The following is a 13,211-nucleotide window of genomic DNA, read 5'->3' on the forward strand; positions in this document are numbered from 1 at the left end:
TGAGCCGCAGTGCTGGCCAGGATTTCCTTCTTTTGAAGGCTGAATACTATTCCACTGTGTCTGTCTGTCTGTGCCGCTCCAACAGGAAACAGGACTGAGTAATTTATAAAGAACAGACACGCATTGCTCACATATCTGGAGGTTGGAAAGTCCGAGATCCAGGGGCCAGCAGGCTTGGGCCCGGGGAGGACCCAGTCTCTGCTTCCAAGACAGCGCGGTCAGTGCTTGCGTTCTGTGGGGGAGCAGCGCTGCTCCTCGCAGGGCAGCAGGGGGGAAAGAGCAGCCCACTCCAGCAAACCCTTTGGAAGACGGAGGGTGCCGTCTTTACAACCAGAACACCTCCTTTAAGCTCCACTTTCCAACACTCTCATATCGTTATATTGCATTTGCTTTCCTTTCTTTTTTTTTTTTTTTTTTTTTTTTTTTTTTTTTTTTTCACAGGCAGAGTGGACAGTGAGAGAGAGAGACAGGTGAGAAAGGTCTTCCTTTGCCGTTGGTTCACCCTCCAATGGCCGCCGCGGCCGGCGCGCTGCGGCCGGCGCACCGCGCTGATCCGATGGCAGGAGCCAGGAGCCAGGTGCTTTTCCTGGTCTCCCATGGGGTGCAGGGCCCAAGCACCTGGGCCATCCTCCACTGCACTCCCTGGCCACAGCAGAGGGCTGGCCTGGAAGAGGGGCAACCGGGACAGAATCCGGCGCCCCGACCGGGACTAGAACCCGGTGTGCCGGCGCCGCTAGGCGGAGGATTAGCCTAGTGAGCCGCGGCGCCAGCCACATTCCTTTCAAGACATGATTGTTACTTTTATAAATTTATTTATTTAAAAAGCAGAACTTCAGAGAGGCAGAAACAGAGAGAAAGAGAGAAAGAGAGAGAGAGGTGACCCATCCAATGGGTCACTCTTCAATGCCCACAAAAGCCAGGGCCAGGCCAGACCAAAGGAACTTTTATAGGGGTCTCCCGTATAAGGAAGAAGGGAGGAAGGGAGGGAGAGGGGGAGGCAGAGAAGGAGGGCGGGGGTGGGAATCCAAGTTCTTGGGCCATCACCTGCTGCATCCCAAGCATATTAGCAGAAAACTGGAGCAGAGGCAGAAGTGCGGGGTGGCATTGCAGTACAGCAAATTAAACCATCACTTACATCACCAGCATCCCATACCAGGGCACCAGTTCAAATCCCGGCTGCTCCACTTCCCCTGCAGCTCCCTGCTAATGCATCCGAGAAGGCAGCGGAAGCTGGCCCAAGCACTTGGATCCCTGCCATCCATGTGGGAGACTAGGATGGAGTTCCTGGCTCTTGGTTTCAGCCTGGTCCAGCCCTGGTTTGTTGAGGCCATTTGGGGAGTGAACCATCAGATCAAAGATCTCTGTCCCTCTCCCTCTGTCAGTCTTGCCTTTAAGTCAATTAATCAACCAATCAATTGTTCTTTAAAGCAGCAGCAGCAGCGGCAGAGGCAGGACTCAATCCCAGGCACTCTGGTGGGGATTCAAGTGTCCCAAGCATGGCTTGACTCGCTGTATTACAATGCCCACTCTGGGGGATTAAGTTTTAATCTATGAATTTTGGAGGGATACAAACAAACATGCAAGCCATAGCACATTCTCTGTATGCCCCCACATTCTGCTTATTTATCTGTCAATGAGCATTTGGATTTCCTCCAATTTGAGCTATTGTAGATGTTTTTGCAAACCTAAGTATACAATACCTACTCTACTGCTGGCTTGCGATTCTTTGGTGTACACAATCCAGAAGTGGAATCCCTGGACCATAGGTGATTCTGTTTTTCACTTTTTTGTGGAACCCCCACGCCATTCTCCACAGGGGCTGCACCACTCTACCAGCAATCCACTACTGTTCTGATTTCTCCACATCCTCACCAACACTTTGTTTTCTGGGTCTTTTTTTTTTTTTAATATTTATTTATTTACTTGAAAGTCAGAGTTACACAGAGAGAGAAGGAGAGGCAGAGATATATACAGAGAGAGGTCTTCCATCCTCTGGTACACTCCCCAACTGGCCACAATGGCCGGAGCTGGGCTGATCTGAAGCCAGGAGCCAGGAGCTTTTCCAGGTCTCCCCCATGGGTGCTGGGGCCCAAGCACTTGGGCTTTCCCAGGCCATAGCAGAGAGCTGGATTGGAAGTGGAGCAGCCAGGACTCAAGCCGACGCCCATATGGGATGCTGGCATTGCAGGTGGCAACTTTACCCACTACACCACAATGCCAGCCCCTTCTGGCTCTTTTTTTAAAAATATTATCCATCCTGGGCAGACGCCGCAGCTCACTAGGCTAATCCTCCGCCTTGCGGTGCCGGCACACCGGGTTCTAGTCCTGGTCGGGGCACCGGATTCTGTCCCGGTTGCCCCTCTTCCAGGCCAGCTCTCTGCTGTGGCCAGGGAGTACAGTGGAGGGTGGCCCAAGTGCTTGGGCCCTGCACCCCATGGGAGACCAGGAGAAGTACCTGGTTGCTGCCATCGGATCAGCGTGGTGCGCCGGCCGCAGCACGCCGGCCATGGCGGCCATTGGAGGGTGAACCAACGGCAAAAAGGAAGACCTTTCTCTCTGTCTCTCTCTCTCACTGTCCACTCTGCCTGTCAAAAAATAAAAAAGAAAAAAATTAAAAAAAAATTATCCATCCTAATGGTGTGATTTGCATCTCCCTAATGGTTCCTAAGCACATATTTTCAGGTGCTTCTTGGACATTTGTATATTTTCTTTTGAAAAATCTATATATGGTTCCTTTGCCCATTTTTAATAAAGTTGCATTTTGTATTATTGAGTTGTAAGAGTTCTTTTTTTAAGATTTTTAAAATTTATTTGAAAGGGAGAGTTACAGAGAGAAGAGAAGAGACAGTCAGAGAGGAGAATCTTCCATCCACTGGTTCACTCCCCAAATGGTTGCAACCGCCAAGGCTGGACCAGGCCAAAGCCAGGAGCCCAGAGCTTCTTCCGGGTCTTTCATGTAGGTGCAGGGACCCAAAGATTTGGGCCATCTCCCACTGCTTTTCCCAGGCAGGGAGCTGGATCAGAAGTAGACCAGCTGGTACTCATATGGGGTGCTGGCATCGCGACAAAGGCTTAACCTGCTATGCCACAACATCGCCCCCATGTAGGGGTTTATTATATACTCTGGATATGAAGTCCTACCAAATATATAATTTGCAAATATTTTCCTATTCTGTGGGTTGCCTTTCCACTCTATTCACAGTTCCCTTTGGTGCACAAATTTTTTAGTTTTCATGAAATCCAATTTACCTATTTTTTCTTTGCTGCCTGTTTTTTGGTGTCATATCTGGAATCCATGGCCAAATCCAATACACAACTTTTTAAATGAAGAACAGGATAGAAACAACCAAGCAAAAATCCATTGATGAAGGTTTGGGCTGTGAAGATCTGTCAAGACTAAAGATGGGCCAGCGCTGCAGCTCACTGGGCTAATCCTCCACCTGTGGTGCCAGCACTCAGGGTTCTAGTCCCAGTTGGGGCACTGGATTCTGTCCCGGTGGCTCCTCTTCCAGTCCAGCTCTCTGCTGTGGCCCGGGAGTACAGTGGAGGATGGCCCAGGTCCTTGGGCCCTGCACCTGCATGGGAGACCAGGAGGAAGCAGCGCGCCAGCTGTAGCAGCCATTTGGGGGGTGAACCAATGGAAAAGGAAGACCTTTCTCTCTCTCTCTGTCTCTCTCTCTCTCTCATTGTCTAACTCTGCCTGAAAAAAAAAAAAAGACTAAAGATGAAGCAGATACAGAAAAGGCCCCTTTCCCAAATAACGCTGGATAAAATAGAATTCTGTCCTCCCCACAGAAGTTGAAAACTTGGCCAATTGAAAGGCAGAAAGGAAAATGTCCAAGCGCCAGAAGCAGAAAGGGAACTGATGGTTGCAGCAGAAGAGGCCGTGTGGCCCCAGGCCACGGTACAGAGCTGGAAGTGAGCTCTTCCCCACAGGAAACCACTGCTCAAGAACTGCCCTGACCACGAGGGAGACTGGAAAACTCAGCCCTCCATCCTAGGACAAGACTCAGAGCCAGCGCTGGAGGCCAGCACAAAGTCAGCTGTGAGAAATCGGAACACTGCTCCCCAAGACCTAAGCTCCTGCCTAATAAATTAACTGAAATGTGCTCCAGAGCAACAGGTGCCGTGAAACCCTCGGCAGACGCGAAGCCACCACCTGGAGACACCTCCAGCCACTTGGAGGATGCCACAGGCAGCAACTCCTCTAAAACAGGCTCACGTGCCAACACAGCACTGCTCAGGAGGGGCCACCAGGACATGCAACGGGGGAGAGACCATGTGTCAAGTAATCAGAGAGAGAGAGTGAGTCTAGCAGGGCTTTAGCAAGCATGATGGTCAATTTTAGATATCAACTTAACTGGATGAAAGAATACTGGAAGACCTGGAAAATCGTTACTCGGAGTGCATCTGTGGCGGCGTTTCGAAACGAGATCAGTGTGAGGTTCAGAATAGACTAAGCGGCCTCACTGTGGGCGAGCATCACTAACTGGCTGGGGATCTGGAGAGAATAAATACAGAAGGTGAATTAGCGTCTAGTTCTGAAAGCTGGAACATGCTTAACTCACTCAACTCCTGCCCTGAACATCAGAATTCCCAGCTTGCTGGCCATTGGACTCCAGGGCTTGTACCAACCGCCCCCGTGCTGGCACTCGGACTTTTGACCTTGCACTAAGACACCTGCAGCTTCCCTTGGACTTGGGACTGCGCCACACACACCAGCAGCCCGGGTCTCCAGGCTGCAGATGATCTGTCATGGGACTTTGCTGCTGCTATAAACCTATGAGTCTGTGTCCGTAACAAATCATCCTTCAGCCTCTCTGTAGAACCCTGATTAATACAGCTTATGTTTAAAATGTTCAAATAAAAAAAGCAAAAAATCAAGTGCATTAAAGAACAAGAGTACATGAAGGGAGAGAGAAAAAAAAATCAGAGATTTTATAAATGCAGTATAGAGGCATGCAGATGTGTAGGGGGTTCTGAAGCTGGGTATTTCACCAGCAATCAGAGGCCCAGCTCCTGGGCTGGGGAGAGGCCTCGCTGCCCTGCTGCACCTGAGAAATACCTCAGTGACTCACCACACCCACCCACCTTACAATGGCCCTGTTGTATGCTCCAGCCACCTGGTGAGAGATGTGCTGGGAATTTGAGGGGAGAGACAGAGAGGACCACACCTGTGCAGCAACTGTGATAATTCATGCTTTGTTCCGGGCTCTTCCTGCCCTCTTAAATCTCCCCCAGTCCCCTCTGAAAGCATTCCTGGATGACTGCAGTCAGGAAAGCTGGTGGAGGAAGAGGCAGCCCTGCCCTGGCTGGGGGCCTGGCGCTGAGTGATCCCAGCAGCCTGTGAGAATAGGCAGGGAGGGGCGAGGGCGACCCAGGTTCCCTGGCCCCACCCGCTCTGGGCTGAGAACACCAGCAAGCTGAGAAAACAGAGACTTCTCATCAATTATTTATCATCCTAAAGAGCAGTTTATACAGGAAGAGCAAGGTAAATACTTGATTCTTTCCCTTTATTTACCAGTTTTCTTTTTCTTTGTTTTTAAATTGATTTCTTTATTTTAAAGGCAAAATCAGAGAGAGAGGGGGGGAGAGAGAGAGAGAGAGAATCTTCCAACTGCTGGTTCACTCCCCAAATGGCTACAATGGCCAGAACTGAGCCAATCCAAAGCCAGGAACCAGGAGCTTCTTTGGGTCTCCCTCGTGGGTGCAGGACTTGGGCCATCTTCTACTGTTTTCTCAGTCTATACCAAAGAGCTGGATTGGAAGAGGAGCAGCCAGGATACGAACCGACGCCCAAATGGGATGCCGGTACTGCAAGCAGCGGCTTTGCCCGCTATGACACAACACAGGTCTTTATTTCTTTCTTTCTTTTTTTCTTTTTTTTTTTTTTTAGATTTATTTTATTTATTTGAAAGACAGAGTTACAGAGAGAGGTAGAGACAGAGAGGTCTTCCATCCGCTGGTTCACTCCCCAGATGGCTGCAACATCTGGAGTTGCGCCGATCTGAAGCCAGGAGCCAGGAGTTTCTTCAGGGTCTCCCACACAGGTGCAGGGGCCCAAGGACTTGGGCCATCTTCTACTGCTATCCCAGGTCATAGCAGAGAGCTGGATCAGAAGTGGGGCAGCCAGGTTTCAAATCAGCGCCCATATGGGATAACAGCGCCTCAGGCTGGGGCTTTAATCCACTGCTCCACAGCGCTGGCCCTAACACAGGTCCTTATTTACCAGTTTTCAAAATAACAGTTGAACATGAAGGATCTCTGTGAGTGAGATCCCAGTGGAAAGAAAGGGCCATCAAAAAAGGATGTACTTTTCTCTGAAGGGAGGAGAGAACTTCCCCTTTGCTTATGGCCTTGTCTAATAACTGACAGAGTTTGTGGACTCAGAAGGCTTCCATAGCCTCAGCAGCTCATAGCAAGAGCCTCGGGTGATCACTGAGGTCATAAATAAGAGTGTCAATTGTTAAATCAACAACAGGAGTCACTGTGCACTTACTCCCCATGTAGGACCTCTGTCCTTAATGAGTTGTATTATGAGAATTAACGGTAAAACTAGTCTTCAAACAGTACTTTATACTTTGTGTGTCTGTGTGGGTGCAAACTGTTGAAATCTTTACTTAGCATAGAGCTGATCTTCTGTATATAAAGATAATTAAAAATGAATCTTAATGAAGAATGGGATGAGAGAGGGAATAGGAGGTGGGACGGTTTGGGGTGGGAAAGCGGGTATGGGGAACCAATACATTCCAAAAGCTGTATCTATGAAGCTTATATTTATTAAATAAAAGCTTTCTAAAAAAGAAATATAAAAATTTCAAAATTAAAAAAAATCAAAATAACAGTTGATTCCCTAATGTCCTCTTACATTAATCAAAAGACTGACTGTTCATTGTTGATGATATGAACGCGTGGACTGCAGCGTATTTGATGTGTTTCTGCCGCTGCAGCCAGCAGAGCACCTGTGAGTTGGGCCTGAGTCCCTCTGTGTTGACCCCAGCAGGCTCTGCTTGCTGATGCGCTGGGAGCTCCCGACTCATCCTGCACACTTCCTGCCCCAGACCTTGCTTCAAGGATCCCTGCCTCCCTCGGGCAGCCCCTCGGCCTCCTCGGTTCCCGTGGATGCCTCTTCTCCCCGTGCCTGAACTGTGCTCTCCCTCCACGTCCCTGTGGTCTGGCCGTCAGTGCAAGTCTGACCGGTAACAGCTTCGAGCTAGCAGCACTCCAGGCTGATCCGCTTCCGCATTCTCTGCAAGGCCTGCCCCTCCCCTCAGCTTTGCTATTTCTTCCTTTACCTGGAGCTCCACTTGACACAAGGCAGCATAGTGTGTCCTCCCCTTGTCCCGTGTGCTAGCCCTTCAAGATGGAGCACTGTGACTTACTGCGTACTTACTCTGTGCCCTACACTCTCCAGGAGCTTCAGATACATTCTCTCTTTTATGTTTCTTAACAATCCTATCGTGTAAACTCAGTTACTAACACCTACTTCATTTTATAGATTTTTAGTAGGTCTTTGTTTTACATGTTACCATCACACCACAACTTCACCATGAAGTGTTTCATACATACAGAAGACCTGAAGATATATCGACAGCCTCGATTCTATAATTAACATTTCACCATACTTACTTTATAACATATACCTCAATCCATCTTATGTTTATGCATTCCAACATTAATTCCAGAAATTATTGCATTTCCTCTCTAAATGCCTCAGCGTGCATAGCATTAGCTAAACATCAGTGTTTATTTAATGGTTCTGTATGTTTTAGTTTATTTGTTTTTTGAAACTTTATTAATATGAAGAGAACAGATTTTCTGCATTCCATGGGTACAGTTCCAAGAAGACAGCCACACTTCCCTCACTCCCCTGCCCCCCACCTCCCACCCCTCCTAACACCTGTTTCATAGATGAGGAAATTGAAGAACTAAAGCCTCAGGACTTTTCCCAGGTCTCACAGATAAGAGACAAAGTCACTAGAAGCCCAGGCTCCCGCCTGGATCCCTGACTCTGGATTGCTGGATCCTGTTCTCTGGAAGTGACACCTTTGCTGTGTAGCGCTGTGTGGCCGGAGGATCCTGGTGAGGGCTCCCTGGCTGCATCAGAACAGGGCAGGAAATTGGAAAGGGTAGCCACCTGCAGAGGGAGAGAAAGATCCCATGGCGAGACAGAAAGCAAGAAACTGCATAGGGGCCAGACTCACCCTTTTTATAACAGCCCACCCTCGTGGGAACTAATCCACTCCCACCAGACCTTCTCACTCCTGGGTGAGTGCCCATGACCTGACCTTGCCCTAGACCCCATCTCTTAAAGGCTCCGCCACCTCAACGTTGCCACACTGGGCACACAAACCACAGCCCATCCAGAGCCTGGGAGAACCAGCGTTCACACCAGCAGGCCACCACGCCAGGGCGGGACAAGCAGCTCAATCACAAGGCAGCTTGCTTCCACCTGGAGCTCCCACCTGAAGCCAGGTGGCTCACTCAGCACCTTCCTCCCCAAACCAGTACCCCCTGCCAGCCTCGGCTCCAGGCACTGGGGCTGGTGCACTGGGCTCCCCCACTCCTTCCTGCCCTGCAGCTCAGCAGTGGGGCTACAGATTCTCCTGGGCTTCTCTCTAAACTCTCGAACTTCCTGTCTAGTCTCGCTGCACCAGTCCAGGGCAGGCCTGCACCAGCGGCCTTCTGCCACCTCCACTGTATTCCCCTGCGTCAGCATCGCCATGCTGTCACCTTACCCCATGGCCAGCCCTGGCTCTGCCCTCTGCGGTTTCACTGTGTCTGTCAACGTCATCTGTAACCTAGAGTTCACACGCAGCCTCTTCCTCTCCCATTCTCTCCCAACTCTCTCTAGCCATACCTGCTATTTCTCCAAATGTGTTCTGCCTTTCTCCGCTTAGCATCTTCCTTTGTGTTACTCTCCACCCCGCCCCTTGCCCTCACCCAGTCACCTGCCGCACTGGCCACATTGGTGCTGTGGAATCTGACCCAACCTTCAGTGCCCACCTACATGCCCCATGAGGAGGGGTCCTAGCTTTGAGTTCTGAATTCGTGCCCAGCCCGCTGCGTATCCCATACTGCACTAGCCACTCCACCTACCCCACGTTGGATCTTTGTGCAAGCATTCCTGCTCAGATTCTGGTGATACAGGAAGCAGCTGCCACTGCCCTTGCTCTGCCCACAGAGAGGCGGGGTGGGGCGTGGCAGAAGGGGGCGCTCTAGGACCAGGCTTCTCCCGGTTCTGAGCGGGCTGTGTCTGTCTGTGCCCTTAGGGAAGTTATTTAACCTCTCACTGTTCTTTCTGCATTTGAAAATGGTCTCAGCATGCCGGCGCCGCAGCTCAATAGGCTAATCCTCCGCCTGCGGTGCTGGCACCCCCAGGTTCTAGTCGAATTCTGTCCCGGTTGCCCCTCATGACCAGGCCAGCTTTCTGCTGTGGCCCGGGAGTGCAGTGGAGGATGGCCCAAGCATTGGGCCCTGCACCCCATGGGAGACCAGGAGAGGCACCTGGCTCCTGGCTTCAGATCGGTGTGGTGCGCCAGCCGCAGCGCACTGGCCGCGGCGGCCATTGGAGGGTGAACCAACGGTAAAAGGAAGACCTTTCTCTCTGTCTCTCTCTCACACTGTCCACTCTGCCTGTCAAAAAAAAAATTAAAAATTTTAAAAAAAGAAAATAGTCTCAGCTTTTATTTCCAGGGTCAGCATCTATTTCCAGGGCATTGGAGGTAATGCATGTAAACCACAGGAAGTGATTACTATACTCACAACACCACACAATCTAAAATACTTCTGGGGTGGTTATTACACACCAGATAACATATGATACAGAACCTTGTAGACTATGCAATTACGATGTTAATTTTAATAAGACTTGGAATGCACTTCTGTTCTTATATGATATGGCCCATGTAGACTCCAAATATGTCCCCACTAATTACCAAGAAGTACAATCTCCAATACAGCTATGCATTTCTGTTTTCAGAATACCTGTGTTCAAAACTGTTAGAATAACTTACTGTAAAGCCAGCCAGTAGGGGCTGGCGTTGTGGCACAGTGAGCTAAAGCCACGGCCTGCAGCCCCAGCATCCATATGGGCACTGGTTAGAGTCCTGGCTGCTCCACTTCCCATCAAGCTCCTTGCTATGGCCTGGGAAAGCAGCAGAGGGTGGCCCAGGTCCTTAGGCCCCCTGTACCCACGTGGGAGACCTGGAGGAAGCTCCTGTTCCTGACTTCGACCTGGCCCAGCCTGGTTGAATCCAATGCCCGGGCTGATGTTATGACCACTCGGCACCACCATTTCTGCACCGTCATTTTTCTGGCATGGCACACAGAGCGCTGCCTTTTGCTGCTCAGGCCCTGACAAAGGCTACCCAGGGCAGCACAAACGGGGCTTGCTGCCAACCTAAATCACAGCCGTCTCAAGCCAACTGGGTCATCTGCTCAGCAAGCTCCATACGCAATCCTCTGCTTCCTCTGCTTTCGGCACACGGCTTTCCGTTCGTTTTTCTTCCTGAGCCACTTAGGAGAAAGCAAACCCCACGGCAGAGCTACTCAGTCTTTGGCCACCAGAGGGTCCCACAGCATTAGCTAGAAAGCAAGGACACGCCCATCCCCAGTGGGAATCCCGGCGCACCCGGCCCAGGCGTCCCGGCGTCATCCCCCGCAGCCAGGGTTTCACAAGGGGCTGGAGTCACGGGGCCCCAAGGAGAGGAATTCCTGTGGGCCTGAGCCCTTGCAGCCGCATTCCAGAATCACCAATCAGCGAAGAGCGCCTGCGGCTTGAGTAACTGTCCCCTTGACCCGGTCCCCAGGATTCCTGCCTAGAGCACAGTTGGCACTCAGGTTTGAGTAAAGAAAAGGGGAATGTATGTATGGCAGACTGCAGCCCTGAGGGGCAGTCACGTCCTGCAGCCACACACACACACACACACACACACACCCGCCGTGCTCTACTCCAGGAAAATTACGGAACTCAAGGTCTAGGGTAGGCTCCCCCCTCCTCCTCGGAAGAGACCCACAGCAGGAACTGGGAAGCCAGGCTCCCTGATGACTAGAAGATGGTGGAAGAGAAGGAAGGTTCCGTTTTTTCTCTCCGAGCCATCCCAACCAGCCATACATAAGCAGACCCATAGATTTGTAACTGATTTTTGTCCTGGTTTTCCTTGTCTACTGGGGGCATTCAGGAAAACATTTTTAAATAACTAAAACACTGCAAAAGTTTATTCTGTTTTTTAAAGACTTATTTATTTGAAAGGTGGAATTAGAGAAAGAGTGAGAGCTCTCCCATGTGCTGGTTCACTCCCTAAATGACTGCATCGGCTGGGCCTGGGGCTGGGGCTGTGGCTACAAAATGATCAGGCCAAAGCCAGGAGCCTGGAACTCCCATGTGGCTGGCAAGGGTCCATGCACTGGGGCCATCTTCCACTGCTTTCCCAGGCACATTAGCAGGGAGCTGGATCAGAAGTAGAGCACCCGGGACTCGAACCAGCACTCATATGGGATGCCGGTTTCACAGGTGGCAGCTTAACCAACTACTCCACAACACTGGCTGCTATGAGATTATTTTAAAATATCTAAAAGATAGGGTTGGCTCCTGCCTTCGCTACAGCTACACATAAGTCATCCCATCCAATCCCCCATGATAACCTATGCCCCAGCGTAGAAACTTGAAACCCATTTCACGGATGAAGAAACAACGGGAGCAGAGACTTGCTCATGGCATAGTCAGGACGCAACAGAGGTCTGGCTCAGCCCAGCCTCCACTTACAATAGGCAAAGTGAGCGGAGTGTGTCAGGCACTCAACTGAGTACCTATACACATTTCTCACTTATATTTACAACATCCCTATGAGGAAGGCGCTACTAACAAGTCCATTTGCCGGATGAGAAAAGCGAGGTTTGGAAAGGGTGGCTGATTTGTCCAAAGTCACACAGCTAATGAGTGGCAATGAGACTATGATTCAGTCCCAGGCCTGTCTGAAATCCTGGAGCCTGCCCCCACATCCACTCTGTTTCGTAGCTGTTTTGTTCTGTCTGCTGCCTGGAAGCCCTGCCCGGGTCCCTGTAAATCGGTGCGCGGTCTCCCTGCCCTGTCTCGCTCGCCCTGCCCCTGCTCATGGGCTTCAGGCACGCTGGTGGTTTTTCAGTCAGCCAATCAGACCCAGCTCCTCCTCACCTCAGAGCCTTTGCATGCGTCCCGCCCCTGCACTGGAAAGCTCCCCCCCAGACCCTCCTGTTGGTGCCACCCTAGTTCCTCTTCCCCATCTCGGTTTCAATATCCCCTCCTTCTCGAAACCTTCTGACTCTACTGAAAATGGGTCCCGCCCATTCCCTCGCGCAGGCTCCTCTTCCTCCCATGGTGCCACTCAAAACCACTCACCGAAGTTTTCATGTGATTTGGTTTCTCTCTTTAGTTAGAACGCAAGGCCTATGAGGGCAGAAGTTTGTCTGTCCGGGTCACTGACAAATCCCCAGGACCCAAAACATGCCAGGAATTAATAGGTGGGCCTATTTTTCTGTCTGCAAGACTGGGTTCCCCACAGGCTGGGATCCTGTCTTTATTTCTGTATTCACAGTGTTTGCCTCCTGCCAGGCATACAGCTGGCGCTCAGCAAGCACCTGGTTGAAGGTATTGTTTGTAAAATGCAGTGGGCTTCCCACAGACTGGCTATTGTTATCTTCACTTTGAAGAAACTGGGACTGGCATTGCAGCGCAGCAGGTTAAGCCACCACTTGCCATACCAACATCCCCCCTCACAGTGCTGGTTCGAGTCCTGGCTGCTCCGCTTCCAATGCAGCACCTTGCTAATGTGCCTGAGAAGGCAGTGGATGATGGCCCAAGTTCTTAAGTCCCTGCCATCCTTGTGGGAGAACTGGATGGAATCTCCTGCTCCTGGCTTGGGCCTGACCCAGGCCTGGCTGTTGCAGTCATTAACGGAGTGAACCAGCATAGGGAAGACTCGCTCTCGCTCTTGTTCTCGCTCTCTCCCTCTCTCCAGTGGCATGCCCTTCAAATAAATAAATCTCTTTTAAAAAGGAAATTAACAGGTGTTCAGGAACTATTTGCTAGATCATCATCATCAGAATCTGTGGCTTGCCTATAGAAAAGAGCTAGTGGTTTCCAAGCCCAAGCTGGGCACTCTTCTGTGTTTAAAGAAGCTCCAGTCCTCAGCTTCTGCTGCTCCGAGAGGTAAGATAGCACAGCAAGGGCA

This window comes from Oryctolagus cuniculus, chromosome 7 (genome assembly GCF_051225735.1).
Source record: "Oryctolagus cuniculus isolate XC-2025 breed Fujian yellow rabbit chromosome 7, ASM5122573v1, whole genome shotgun sequence".
Taxonomy (NCBI): Eukaryota; Metazoa; Chordata; class Mammalia; order Lagomorpha; family Leporidae; genus Oryctolagus; species Oryctolagus cuniculus.